The 15,436-nt window shown below is 45.0% G+C and overlaps 1 non-coding gene across 1 annotated transcript; it reads left to right on the forward strand.

The window, feature by feature from the left end:
• Positions 1-765: 765 nt before the first annotated feature.
• TRNAF-GAA lies at positions 766-838 on the forward strand. The gene has a single exon. It is a non-coding gene; the product is annotated as a tRNA-Phe (tRNA).
• The last annotated feature ends 14,598 nt before the right edge of the window (positions 839-15,436 follow it).

Genomic DNA, 15,436 nt, shown 5'->3' on the forward strand with positions numbered 1-15,436 from the left:
AAGTACAGCGCTCAAAAATCCACAATATCCCACCTCTAAGCAAACTCAATTAGCTAGATTCAGAAAGAGATACGCCGACGTAACTCTGAATCTGCGCCGTCGTAAGTTTAAGTGTATTCTCAAACTGAGATACACTTAAACCTAGCTAAGATACGACAGCCTGCGCCGTCGTATCTTAGGGTGCAATATTTAGGCTGGCCGCTAGGTGGCGCTTCCGTTGAGTTCGGCGTAGAATATGTAAATGCCTAGATACGCCGATTCACGAACTTACGTGCGCCCGTCGCAGTAAAGATACGCCTTTTCCGTAAGAGATACGCTGCGTAAAGTTAAAGCTGCCCCCTAGGTGGCGTACCCAATGTTAAGTATGGCCGTAGTTCCCGCATCGAAATTTGAAAATTTTACGTTGTTTGCGTAAGTCGTCCGTGAATGGGGCTGGACGTAATTTACGTTCACGTCGAAACCAATACGTCCATGCGGCGTACTTTGGAGCAATGCACACTGGGATATGTACACGGATGGCGCATTCGCTGTTCGTAAAAAACGTTAATCACGTCTGGTCGCCCCCCCATTAACATAAAACACGCCCCCTCATCCTCATTTGAATTAGGCGCGCTTACGCCGGCCCCATTTACGCTACGCCGCCGCCTTAAAGGCTGACTTAAGGCAGCGTAGCGTAAATACGATACGCTACGCCGCCTTAAAGATGCAGCGCCCTACTTGAATCCAGCTAAATGTCTAATTAATAAAATATATGCCCCTTAACTTGCCAAAATAGCTCAGTTGGGAGAGCGTTAGATTGAAGATCTAAAGGGCCCTGGTTCAAATTCAGGTTTTGGCAGCTGTTGACGCATTCCCAGGCGTTCGAGGAAGTACACTCAATCTGTATTAGTCATATAGAGAGTGATATATGGAGACCTGATGAGCGATCAATTTGCCTATGAAACCATGACCATTTCTAAATGTTTATTGTAATAAACTTTTTTTTTTTATGGAAAACTCAATGATGTATGTTTTGGGCCCCTTTCACACGGTGTGAAGTCGGCAGTGTTTTGACATCTGTCCACCAGGCAGAAACTGAAGGTGCACAGGAGAAGACCCCTGTCAGCTCTATGGGCAGCTGGGTGTAAAACTCTGCTATCAGTTATTGTGGAATTTGGAACGCTACACTTTATTAATCTATTGGACTATCTAGACGGCAGGAGTAGACAACCTTAGAGACCAGGAGATCTACCCAACAACATGGGAGAAGTCAGAGATCACAGGGTGCAATATCGTCCACTCACCACCTGATTTAAGCCTAGAATTGTTGTACCACCGCATCGTAACCACCACCTCACCAGCTGTAAAACATACCTGGATTGCTTTTCAGTGGAGCAACAGTTTCTGCTACACTTGTGAATGAGCCCTTAGTTGGATTTGGTGGCGGAGCCTTTAGGGCTCATTCACACGTACGGTCGGAGGGCAGTAAAATCCTGCAGTTGAGCCGCAGTTTTACTGCCCTCAAGCTGTACCCCCTTCAGCTGCAAAAGCCTAGGGTATACACATGCTGCAGCAGGAATTATACTCCCTGGCCCATATTCTGGCTAAATGTCCGCGGGCTGCGCGTAAGGCATTTACACTCCGCCGCCCCAACCTACAGGAGCAAGTGCTGTATTCCCCAAACACTTGCTCCGTAGTTTGGGGCGGCGGAGTGTAAATGCCCCGGCGTAGCCACGCGTATCTCCAAGGGGGCGGCTTCTATTCAAATTAAGCGCGCCCCCGATTCTAAGTAACTGCGCATGCGCCAGGCTTAAAAAAGCCCAGTGCGCATTCTCCAGTTCTCGGCGTAAAATGTCAATGACGTCATATTCAAGAACGACTTACGGAAACTACGTAGCCGACGGAAAAACACGACGCGGACCCGACGCCATCCGTAACATGGCCTACGTGGGACTTGCGGAAACTTACTCCTCATATAGCAGGAGTAAGTTTCCGCTTACGCAAACGACGTTAGCGACGAGAAATCGTTCGGGAATCGGCGTAGCAGGCTCATTTGCATAAGCAAATGAGTCCTTCACGTACATGCCATCTAGCGGCGGGCGGCGTACTTACATTTAAGATCCGACAGTGTAAGTGACTTACACATGGCGGATCTTAAGTGTATCTATGCGAAAATGATTCTAAGAATCAGTCGCATAGATACACGGGCCAAAAAAGGGAGATACGATGGAGTATCCTGAGATACTCCATCGTAACTTCTCTCAGAATATGGCCCCCTATCACTTTCAGTGGGCACTACCGCCCGCCAAACGCAACCTATTCAAGTAAATAAGGCTACTCTGCAAGTGCCCCGGCAACTACATACTTGTGTGGGGTCCAACATGTTAAAGCAGGTGGTGAGGAGGCGATGCAACACCTCCTAACCCCCCACTTTAATCCCTTGGTCGCTGAACTGTACAAGATTGCAGGGCGCTTGCAGAGTTGCCTCATACACTTGAATAGGTCACGCTTGGCTTGCTATACCTGCCAAGCGTGAAAGGGCATATAATTCCTACAGCAGCTACAACAGGTGTACACCCCTGGCCACTATAGCTAAAAAGGGTGCAGTTTTGGGGTAGTAACCGCTCTGGATAATACTAGCAGGGATAAGAGGCGGAGTGCAGTTGATATCACTCCGCCTTATAGAACTTCCAGTCCTTCCCAGCAATGCACAGCTTCTGCAGACAGGTTTACTCCCAAACTCCTTCACACCCTCTATCAGCACTTCCTGTCCTTTAAGCTGATTTCCTGGGAGTTCTTAAAGCGGTAGTTCCCCCTCCAAAAAATTGTTACCCTTAGATTGATGCTCGTTGTGTCTAGGGGAATCGGCTAGTTGTTTTAAAATCGAAGCTTTACTTACCGTTGTAGAGAGCGATCTTCTCCGCCGCTTCCGGGTATGGTCTTCGGGGCTGGGCGTTCCTTCTTGATTGACAGTCTTCCGACGGTCGCATCCATGGCGTCACGAGTAGCCGAAAGAAGCCGAACGTCGGCGCGGCTCTATACGGCGCCTGCGCACCGACGTTCGGCTACTTTCGGAAAATCGTGACGCAATAGATGCGACCGTCGGAAGCCTGTCGAAAGGCTGTCAATCAAGAAGGAACGCCCAGACCCGAAGACCATACCCGGAAGTGGCGGAGAAGATCGCTCTCTACAACGGTAAGTACAGCTTCGATTTTAAAACAACTAGCCGATTCCCCTAGACACAACGAGCATCAATCTAAGGGTAACAATTTTTTGGGGGGAACAACCGCTTTAACCCCCTGTGTGCCTGAAAGCCAGGGGTCAGAAGGGGAGGCTCTCCTGAATCCTACACCACTGCTTTAAAGAGACCAGACTCCAAAAATTGGCTCAACATAGCGTCCATCCAGGACCCAACCCTGGCGTATATATAGTATATATAGTGTTTGGGAGATCTAAGTAATTTTCTTGAAAAAAATACTGATTTAAACTTGTAAACAACAAATGTCAGAAAAAGCCAAGGTCAGCAGGTGGATTAAAAAAAAAACTATCTACTGATTGATTCATCTCAATGTGTTTTGAGCAGCCCTAATGACAACTGTCTATGTCATTGGAAATTACCCCAAAATCAGGCTTATATAAAAGCCTCATTAGGAGCTCCACAGATTTATCTATGTATTGGATTTCAGAGTGAATACTAAGCTCTCTTATTTTGAAAAATTGAAAATCACTGTGGAAATTGTCAGTTTGAATCTGATTGGCTGAGGGGAGGCACTGGCAGTTGGAAGCGGAACTCTGGCTGTTCTGATGGTATCCTAGCAACGAAGATGTCATAGCTCAGTCAATGTAAAGCAGCTCTGCAGCTGCGGGAGAGTGGTGGGAGGGGGGGCCCCTCTCCCGTCGCAGATAACGGTGATCTCACAGCGAATCCGCTGCAGAGACCACCATTATCGTTTACAGGACCGCTGCCTGAAGAGATGGATATCTCGGTTGTGGCAGCTGCTGCTGCCGTTACCGAGATATCCCTCTTCAAACTAAGGAGGTATATAGCCGTGCGGCGGTCCTTAAGTGGTTAATCTCTAGGGTCTCTGTTAAAATATATTTGGGAGATCTAAGTAATTTTCTTGAAAAAAATACTGATTTAAACTTGTAAACAACACATTTCAGAAAAAGCCAAGGTCAGCAAGTGGTTAAAAAACCCTATTTACTGATTCATCTCAATGTGCTTTGAGCAGTCCTAATGACAATTGTCTATGTCATTGGAAATGACCCCAAAATCAGGCTTATATAAAAGCCTCATCTGTGTTAGGAGCTCCACAGATTTATCTATGTATTGGATTTCATACATGCAAAGTGAATACTAAGCTCTCTTATTTTGAAAATTTGAAAATCACTGTGGAAATCGTCAGCTTGAATCTGATTGGCTGAGGGGACCCACTGGCAGTTGGTATTCTTGCAAACAACATCTGGCTTATCTGATGGTATCCTAGCAACGATGATGTCATAGCGCTATACACGTTTCTCACTCACTCACTCACAGCTCAGTCAATATAAGCAATCTGCAGTTGGACTGAGTCAGTTTGATTTTGCTAGAGGTGGTAAACGCATCGCTTTTCTAGTGCTCTGTGCATTTCATTACAATATATTATTATGAAGTGGCAAAGGAGAAGACACACTTACAGATTTCATCCATATAAGATCAGGGATGAGATTACTTGGAAATTCATCCAAGAGCAAAATTCTATGGATGATTTGGATAAGCCCACTTTATTACATAGTGGGTTAAAGGTGGAGACACCTCAACACCCCAAAAATGGGGAAACTAAGCGTGGGAACTCTGAAGAGAGAAAGAGTTCCAGAGAGGAGAATGCCAAAGGAAAAAGGCAAAAGCTAAATTTAAGATATCATCCATATCAGAGGAGACATGAGGTTACTTGTAAAATCCTCCAAGGGGGACCTTCTGTGGATGATTTGGATGAGACCATTTTATTAGGTGGTGGGTTAAGGGCGGGGACACGTCAAAACCCCCAAAAAAGGAAAAACAAACATGGGAACTCTGATGAGGGGAGGGATTCTGGAGAGAGAAAGAGTTCCAGAGAGGAGAGTGACAAGACCAGAGGAAAGAAGCAAAAGAGAGATAATGAATCTGACCAATCAGCTGATAAAGAAAGGACAGCAAAAAAGAGAAGATATACTGCTATAGTGCCCAAGAGGAACAAGAGACCAGCATCAGATGAGATTTCCCCTGCACCTCCAAATAAGAAACAGTTGACCATCGCAGATGAGACAATAAAATATAACACGAAAGAGAAGATTGAGAAGACCAGAGGAAAGAAGAACAAGAGAGATAATGAATCTGACCAATCAGCTGATAAAGAAAGGACGGCAAAAAGGGGAAGATATACTGCTAAAGTGCCCAAGAGGAACAAGAGACCAGCATCAGATGAGATTTCCCCTGCACCCCCAAATAAGAAACAGTTGACCATCGCAGATGAGACAATAAAATATAACACGAAAGAGAAGATTGAGAAGACCAGAGGAAAGAAGAAGAAGAGAGATAATGAATCTGACCAATCAGCTGATAAAGAAAGGACGGCAAAAAAGGGAAGATATACTGCTATAGTGCCCAAGAGGAACAAGAGACCAGCATCAGATGAGATTTCCCCTGCACCTCCAAATAAGAAACAGTTGACCATCGCAGATGAGACAATAAAATATAACACGAAAGAGAAGATTGAGAAGACCAGAGGAAAGAAGAAGAAGAGAGATAATGAATCTGACCAATCAGCTGATAAAGAAAGGACGGCAAAAAAGGGAAGATATACTGCTATAGTGCGCAAGAGGAACAAGAGACCAGCATCAGATGATATTTCCCCTGCACCTCCAAATAAGAAACAGTTGACCATCGCAGATGAGACAATAAAATATAACACGATAGAGAAGATTGAGAAGACCAGAGGAAAGAAGAAGAAGAGAGATAATGAATCTGACCAATCAGCTGATAAAGAAAGGACGGCAAAAAAGGGAAGATATACTGCTAAAGTGCCCAAGAGGAACAAGAGACCAGCATCAGATGAGATTTCCCCTGCACCTCCAAAAAAGAAACAGTTGACCATTGAAGATGAGACAAGTAAGAATGATGAAAACAATTACATAAAATATAACACAATTGTCACTGTTTAGATATTTTATGAGGGATAAAACCATAGTTAGGCCAGTGCAGGGGTGCATTACCATATCCACTTTCTGTTATAAATGAGCCCCTTAGAGCGTGTTTCTGTTAGAAAGCAGCAGGGCCGCCATCGGGAATTATGGGGCCCCTTACACAGCTTCAGGCATGGGGGGGGTGCTGCCGCCTGAAATTGAGAGAGAAGCGGGGGCGGGTGGCTGACGCGAATTGTGAAGCAGGGGGAAATAAATAAATAAACAAGAAATAAAAAGATATATATAAAAAAGGGGGGGGCCTGGGGACCTCTGAGCCCTTTAATAAAAAAAAAGAAAAGAAATAAAATATATATATATTTTTTTTTTTTTAAATGGGGGACCTCTGGGCCCTTGAATTAAAAAATATATATATATATATATATATATATATATATATATATATATATATATATATATATATAAAAACATTTTTTTTTTATAAAAATAAATTACAAAAAAAGGGGGGGGTTGCCATCTGGGACCTCTGGGCCCTTTAATAAAAAAAAGAAACCTCTGGGCCCTTTAATAAAAAATTAATAAAAAAATATATATAAAAAAATAAATAAAAATAAACATTTATAAAAAAATAAAAAAAACGGTGGTTGACATCCAGGGCCCTGGGGACCTCTGGGCCCTTTAATAAAAAAAATAAATAAATAAATAAATAGATAAACAAAAAATAAAAAATAAACATTTATAAAAAAAAAGGGGGGTTTGCCACATGGAGCCCTGGGGACCTCTGAGCCATTTAATAAAATATATATATATATATATATATATATATATATATATTTTTTTTTTTAATTAAATGGCTCATTATTTTATTTCTATAAAAAGAAATAAAATAATATTAAAAAAAAAACATTTTTTTTAATAAAAAAAAGGGGGGATGCCATTCGGGGCCCTGGGGACCTCTGGGCCCTTTAATAATAATAATTATATATATATATATATAAAAATAAAAAAATATAAAAAAAAGGTTTTTTTTTTATAAAAAAAAAAAAGGGGGGGGTGGTCATCCGGGGCCCTGGGGATCTCCGGGCCCCTGGGGACCTCCGGGCCCCTTACAGAAAGCAGCCACAAGCTGAGTAGAAAAGCCTGTCCCCTGCCAACAGCTGTAGAGTAGGACCCCCACTGTGCCTTTAGAAAAGTGAATGTTACCCTCTCATTGCTCAAGCACAAAATCTAATGCTATACTCAGCTGAATAAATGGGTTTGGGTGAGCTGCAGCTATAGATAGATCTGTCCTCCTATATTGGATCAGGCATATGAATGTGTATGACCACCCCTGCAGTTCTCCCTGATATGATAATATTTCTTTAACCCTTTTTCTGCCACAAAAATGTTCTCACTTTTCTCACACATGGTAAATCACATTTTTGGGCCTAAGGATTAAAGTGGACCTGTACTTAAAAAGTGAAGATTTGCTACATTATAGGGAACATTTAGAAATAGTAATTGCACCCAAGTAGTACCCAGAAAGATTTAGCATTTCTCTGGAGTTAGGGGGGCTATAATATGTGAGGGGGGGTTGTAATATGTGGGGATCTAACTTATGATCTTTCATACTGGCCCACTGGGACAATCCGTCTCTTCTAGACATGGCTGGCTGGAATCTAATGGCAGGGAAGTGTTATGGTCCCGGGCTCCCCGGAGCAGGCTTCCCCAATTTAAAAAGGTGAAGTGGATGGGTGGTTTTACATCTACCAATTCTGAATGGTATAGAAGTGATTGGGCATCTTTATAACCACCCCGATTTCTTGTACAATATGCAGCAGATTTACTGCTTCTATTGGAGTCTTGAACTCGTTTGACCCTTCGACTGCCATGATGTACAGGTCATATCCTTGCAGGTCATAGGGTTAAGTCAACTACTGTAGATACTGACATTATAAATCTTTCACACATGAAAACATGCTGCAATCTATTTAGTAACATGAAGCTATTTCACTTTATTTGGCCAAACTACTTCTCACCTAGGAGTCGTAGTAAACAGTAATATCTCTTTTCCATGTGTTTTCCACCATTGTCATTTAGTGTTTTATGAATTAGGTGTTCTATTGCTGTAAGGTAATAACATGTCATAATTTATTTTTATCTTGTAGTCAACGAGGCAATCAGCAAGACAATCAACAAGGCAGTCAGTGAGCCAATCAACGAGGCAGTCAGTGAGCCAATCAACGAGGCAGTCAGCGAGCCAATCAACGAGGCAGTCAGCGAGCCAATCAACGAGGCAGTCAGTGAGCCAATCAACGAGGCAGTCAGCAAGCCAATCAACGAGGCAGTCAGCGAGCCAATCAACGAGGCAGTCAGTGAGACAGTCTACGAGGTTGTCAGTGAGCTAATCAACCAGGTTGTCAGTGAGCTAATCAACCAGGTTGTCAGTGAACCTGTCAACCAGGTTATTAGTGAGCCAAACAACCAGGCTGTCAGCGAGCCAATCAACGAGACAGTCAGCGAGCCAAACAACCAGGCTGTCAGCGAGCCAATCAACGAGGCACTCAGTGAAACAGTACACGAGGTTGTCAGTGAGCTAATCAAACAGGTTGTCAGTGAACCTGTCAACCAGGTTATTAGCGAGCCAAACAACCAGGCTGTCAGCGAGCCAATCAACGGGGCAGTCAGTGAGACAGTCAACCAGGCTGTCAGCAAGCCAATCAACGAGGCACTCAGTGAGACAGTCCACGATGTTGTCAGTGAGCTAATCAACCAGGTTGTCAGTGAACCTGTCAACCAGGTTGTCAGTGAACCTGTCAACCAGGTTATTAGCGAGCCAAACAACCAGGCTGTCAGCGAGCCAATCAAAGAGGCTGTCAGTGAGACAGTCCACGAGGTTGTCGGTGAACTAATCAACCAGGTTGTCAGTGAACCTGTCAACCAGGTTATTAGCGAGCCAGTCAACCAGGCTATCAGCGAGCCAATCAATGAGGCAGTCAGTGAGATAGTCCACGAGGATGTCAGTGAGCCAATCAACCAGGCTGTCAGCGAGCCAGTCAACAAGGAAGTCAGTGAGGGAGGCAACAAGGCAGTCAGGGATGTGCCCGGAACCAACGTGGGAAGCAGTCCACCTGCCGAATTGAACCTTGACAGCTTTATCTTTCATAAGATTATTGGTCAAGGTAGCTACGGAAAAGTAAGTAATCAAAGATATATGAACAGCAGGTTTAATGTATTGCATGTTAGTGGTTATTAATATTGTCAGTGGGCTAACATTAGGCTGTAGGTGGAGGTCACACCAGGGCTGTCTTAATGAGAGGGCACACCTGGGCACTGCCCAGGGGCCCCAGCTGCATGGGGGCCCCTGCGCTTTCCCCAAAGCAGCTGGTCCTTGAGCCCAAGCTGCCCCGAAGTTGGGGGCCTCATAGTGGCACTGAGAGTGATAGATACACAAGGAAGGCAGTCTGCCTCCTACCTACTTGATGTCTGTTTACCTGCACTGTCATCGTTGTAGGGGCCCCAGAGCATTTCTTTGCCCAGGGGCCCATGATACTATTAAGACGGCCCTGGGTCACACCACTGTATTCCTTACCACTTCCCATTTACACTACACACACTGAGCTGTGATACTCAATGAGAAACTGAAATCTATTATTTTATTATTTATATCTTTAGCTGACAATTGCGTGGTCATGCGATCCTGTACCCAAACTAAATTGATGTCCTTTTTTACCCACAAATACAGCTTTGTTTTGGTGGTATTTGATCACCTCTGCGGTTTTTATTTTTTGCGCTATAAACAAAAAAAGACCAATTGAAAAGATATATACTTTTTTTACTTTCTGCTATAACACATACCAAAAATATATATATATAAAAACTAATTTATTCATCAGTTTAGGCTGATATGTATTCTTATACGATTTTTAGCAGGACTGCAACATTGCGGCGGACAAATCTGACCCCAAATGACACTTTTTTGGGACCAGCAACATTATTACATTGATCAGATATAAGATTTGCACTGATCAATGTAAAAATGACACTGTCAGCAAATAGGTTAACACTAGGGGCAATTAAGGGGTTAACTGTGTTCCCTGGTTGTGTTCTAATTGTAGTGGGGATGGGCTTGCTGGAACATGACAGAGATCACCATTCCCGATCACTGGGAACAGTAGATCTCTGTCATGTCATCTGGCAGAATGGGGAACCGCCTTGTTTACAGTTCCCCACTCTGCCTCTCCTCACTGCGACCGCGGGTTGCCAGCGGACATAGAATCCGCAGTACCCGCGGGCACGCCCGATATCCTTGCACGGATCGACGCACAGGTACGTCGATTCGTGCAGGAGAGGCGACCTGCTGCAGTATATCTGTGTGAGCAGGTCGGCAAGTGTTTAAAGAAGGAACAATAAAGTTATTTTACACCATTGTTAAAATAATTGCATGCCAACGCACATCATCTCAAATGTGTTTAGTGTGTATTAAATGAATGCAAAGCGAGTGGAGTGCATCTAGCCTAAATCATGTTGGTGGTGTACTGTCTGGCGGGGGTGTAATACACAAAAAGCAGCTCGACACAATTAGAAATCCGTTGGTAGATAAGGCAATAAGCTAATGTGTACTTAACCACTTAAGCCCCGGACCAATATGCTGCCTAAAGACCCAAGGTGTTTTTACAGTTCGGGACTGCGTCGCTTTAACAGACAATTGCGCGGTCGTGCGACGTGGCTCCCAAACAAAATTGGCGTCCTTTTTTCCCCACAAATAGAGCTTTCTTTTGGTGGTATTTGATCACCTCTGCGGTTTTTATTTTTTGCGCTATAAACAAAAATAAAGCGACAATTTTGAAAAAAATGCAATATTTTTTACTTTTTGCTATAATAAATATCCCCCAAAAACATATATAAAAAAAACATTTTCCTCAGTTTAGGCCGATACGTATTCTTCTACCTATTTTTGGTAAAAAAAAAACGCAATAAGCGTTTATCGATTGGTTTGCGCAAAATTTATAGCGTTTACAAAATAGGGGATAGTCTTATTGCATTTTTATTTTATTTATTTTTTTACTACTAATGGCGGCGATCAGCGATTTATTTCGTGACTGCGACATTTTGGCGGACACTTTGGACAATTTTGACACATTTTTGGGACCATTGTCATTTTCACAGCAAAAAATGCATTTAAATTGCATTCTTTATTGTGAAAATGACAGTTGCAGTTTGAGAGTTAACCACAGGTGGCGCTGTAGGATTTAGTGTACACTTAGTGTGTGCTTACAACTGTAGGGGGGTGTGGCTGTAGGAATGACGTCATCGATCGAGTCTCCCCTATAAAGGGCCAGCGCCATAGTGAAGCACGGGGAAGCCGTGTTTACATACGGCTCTCCCCGTTCTTCAGCTCCGGGGAGCGATCGCGACGGAGCGGCTATAAACAAATAGCCGCGCCGTTGTCCCGGATCGCTCCCCGAGGGAACCCGACCGCCGCGTGTAGCGGGGGGGGGGGTCCCGATCGGACCCCCGACCCACGTCTAGGCAGGCACGTACAGGTACGTTGATGTGCCTGTCCGTGCCATTCTGCCGACGTATATCTACATGAGGCGGTCGGGAAGTGGTTAAACTGTATTTAGCAGATTGTAAAGAGTTTGGCTTCAGAGCTTCATAGACTTTACCCTCAATATATGAATTCTGAACACAGACTTAAGAGCGAGTGCTGGCTGTAGTTTTCGCTAAGTTTGCTAAAAGCCTATTTAAAGCTATCTCCATTCACTAAGTTAGTGACTAAGGGCCAGATTCACGTAGAAGAGCGGCGGCGTAACGTATCGTAGATACGTTACACCGCCGCAATTTTTCATCGCAAGTGCCTGATTCACCAAGCACTTGCGATGAAAACCTACGCCGGCGGCCTCCGGCGCAAGGCGGGCCAATTCAAATGGGCGTGTGCCATTTAAATTAGGCGCGCTCCCGCGCCGGACCTACCGCACATGCTCCGTTTCCGAACTCCCGCCGTGCTTTGCGAGAAGTGACGTCATTTTTTCGAACGGCGACGCGCGTAGCGTAATTCCGTATTCCCGGACGGCTTACGCAAACGACGTTATTTTTTTAATTTCGACGCGGGAACGACGGCCATACTATATACAGCAATACGATTGCTGTGTAAAGTTAAGGCACCAAAAAAAACGACTAACTTTGCGACGGGAAACTAGACTAGCGGCGACGTAGTGAACGCGAAAAACCGGCGTGGATCGCCGCAACTCCTAATTTGCATACCCGACGCTGGTTTACGACGCAAACTCCCCCCAGCGGCGGCCGCGGTATTGCATCTTAAGATCCGACAGTGTAAAACAATTACACCTGTCGGATCTTATGGCTATCTATGCGTAACTGATTCTATGAATCAGTCGCATAGATAGAACAACAGATACGACGGCGTATCAGGAGATACGCCGTCATATCTGCTCTGTGAATCTGGCCCTAACAGCCAAAACCACTTACAACTTGCTAAAAGCCTGCTGAGTTCATGCTTTATAATATACTTGTGTTTTCAAGCTAAGACTAACAATTGTAGCCAGGCTGGGGGTTGCTGCTGGGGACCCAGAGGTAACCTTTTCAGAACCTGGTGCTGAATTATCTCTAATCATTTGTGTCCTATGTTTTTTTTTATTTTAGGTCGCCCTGGCATCCCATCCTGCCACAGACCAGAAACTGGCAGTCAAGGTGGTAAAGAAAAGGCAATTATTAAATGAAGATCCTAAAAGTGTCCTTATAGAGAGACAAATACTTGAAGCAGTTGGAGACAGTCTGTTTTGTACACACGCCTATGGAACCTTCCAATCAGAAGTAAGTGTCACATTTTCTATCAATCACTCATCAAATCACATCCATTTGATCTCCAAGTCCAGCACACACCTAGAAAGAAATGCCCAAACCAGAAAAACATTAGAGATGTTCCAGCTTCTCAGAGGCTCGGACATGGGAGAATTATGGCGGCTGCCATTGTAGAATGGTGGAAAGTCTAGTTCTCTCCCTGGCTGTCTTGCTCTTACTTTGGCTTTTCTGTCACTGACTTGGATCAGGTTTAGCCCCTGTAGTTCTCTCATGACAGAGGGCCAGATTCTCATACATTCCGGCGTAGCGTAGCGTAAGCCATTTACACCATGCCGCCGCAAAATACTTGAGCAACTGCCGTATTCGCAAAGCACTTGCTCCGTAATTTGCGGCGGCGTAGTGTAAATGGCCCGGCGTATGGCGGCTTGTATTCAAATTAAGTGCGCCCCCGCGCCGATCGAACTGCGCATGCACCGGGCGTAAAAATAGCCCAGTGCGCATGCTCCAGCTCACGACGGAAAACGTCAATGACGCCGACGTGAGCGTCATTGACGTCAAGTCATATTCGCGAACGACTTAGTAAAACGACGTAAACCGACGGAAAAAGACGACGCGGACCTGACGCCATACTTAACATGGCATACGGCGGACTGGCTGAAGGTTACCCCTCATATAGGGGTAACCTTGCGCTTACGGAAACGACGTAAACGACGACGAGGCGACGCAAATTTGTTCGGGAATCGGCGTATCAGGCTCATTTGCATAGTCAAATGAGGCCTGAACGTAAACGCCACCTAGCGGTCAGTGTAGTATTGCATTTAGGATCCGACGATGTAAGTGACTTACACCAGTCGGATCCTACCCTAATTTCGGCGTACCTTGTTTTGAGAATACAAAACAATGATACGCCGGCGGGATTTTCGAATTACGCCGGTGTATCTGTAGATACACCGGCGTAACTCTTTTGAGAATCTGGCCCAGAGTCACTGTAATGGTAGCCTGGTAGAACATGTTTGCATGTTATGTGGCTCTGTATATTGCTTACCCAATAAGGAAAGGTGCATATACCGTATTTATCGCGGTATAACGTGCTCCCGTGTATACCGCGCACCCCTAAAGTGGCCCCCAATCCTGTGGAAAAAAAGTTTTTTTTGTACTTACAGTTTTGGTGTCTTGCGCGGCGTCCATCGGCGGCCTCGTCGGGTCCGGTGTCCTTCTGCGGCTTCGGGTGTCCTTCTGCGGAGGGTCCGGTGTCCTCTTTGGCGGGTCCGGCATCCTTCTGCGGCGTCCTCGCGTCCTCCCCGCTCGTTTTTCCGCGCCGAGTTTGAATACTGCGCCGACATATACAGAGCGCAGTACACTCGTGTATTGTCGGCAACGCTCGGCTACCCGCGCTGACGTCCTGTACGTCCAGGACGTGAGCGCGGAAGGAGCCGAGACTGGCCGACTATACCCGAGTGTACTGCGCTCGGTATATGTCGGCGCAGTATTCAAAACTCGGCGCGGGAAAGCGGGTATCGGCGTATACCGCGCACCCACGATTTTGTCCTAATTTTCAGGGCAAAAAAGTGCGCGGTATACGCCGATAAATACGGTATTTAAAGTTCCTACCAAAAAAATGTATTCTGACTTTAATGTGAACTTACATTTAAAGTGTAAAATGTAAACCCAACAGTGACCATCTCTTGTTTGTTCCCACTTGGTCTAATAAATATACAAATCAAAGGGCTAGATTCAGCAACAACATACGGCGGCGTATCTCCAGATACGCCACCGTAATTTCAAATCTGAGCCGTCGTATCTTTACGCCGATTCTCAAAGGCAGATACGTTGAAAAAATAGGCTTTCTCCGCTGACGTAACTTGAATACGCTGGCGTATAATTGTGTGCATATTTACGCTGGCCGCTAGGTGGCGCTTCCGTCGTAGAATATGCAAATGACCTAGATACGCAGATTCACAAACGTACGTGTGCCCGGCGGAATTTTTTTACGTCGTTTGCGTAAGGCTTTTCCGGCGTAACGTTGCTCCTGCTTCTATGAGGCGTACGCAATGTTAAGTATGGACGTCGTTCCCGCGTCGAATTTTGAATATTTTACGTTGTTTGCGTAAGTCGTTCGCGAATAGGGCTGGACGTAATTTACGTTCACGTCGAAACCAATACGTCCTTGCGGCGTACTTTGGAGCAATGCACGCTGGGATATGTACACGGACGGCGCATGCGCCGTTCGTAAAAAAACGTCAATCACGTCGGGTCACCACCCATTTACATAAAACACGCCCCCTCATACTCATTTGAATTAGGCGCGCTTACGCCGGCCCCATTTACGCTACGCCGCCGTAACTTAGGAGGCAAGTGCTTTGTGAATACAGCACTTGCCTCTCTGATTTACAGCGGCGTAGTGTAAATACGATACGCTACGCCGCCGTAACAATGCGCCCGGCTACCTGAATCTAGCCCAAAGTATTTTGTTATATCTCTTCATTAAGAGCAG

The sequence above is a fragment of the Rana temporaria genome, chromosome 4 (genome assembly GCF_905171775.1).
Source record: "Rana temporaria chromosome 4, aRanTem1.1, whole genome shotgun sequence".
NCBI lineage: Eukaryota > Metazoa > Chordata > Amphibia > Anura > Ranidae > Rana > Rana temporaria.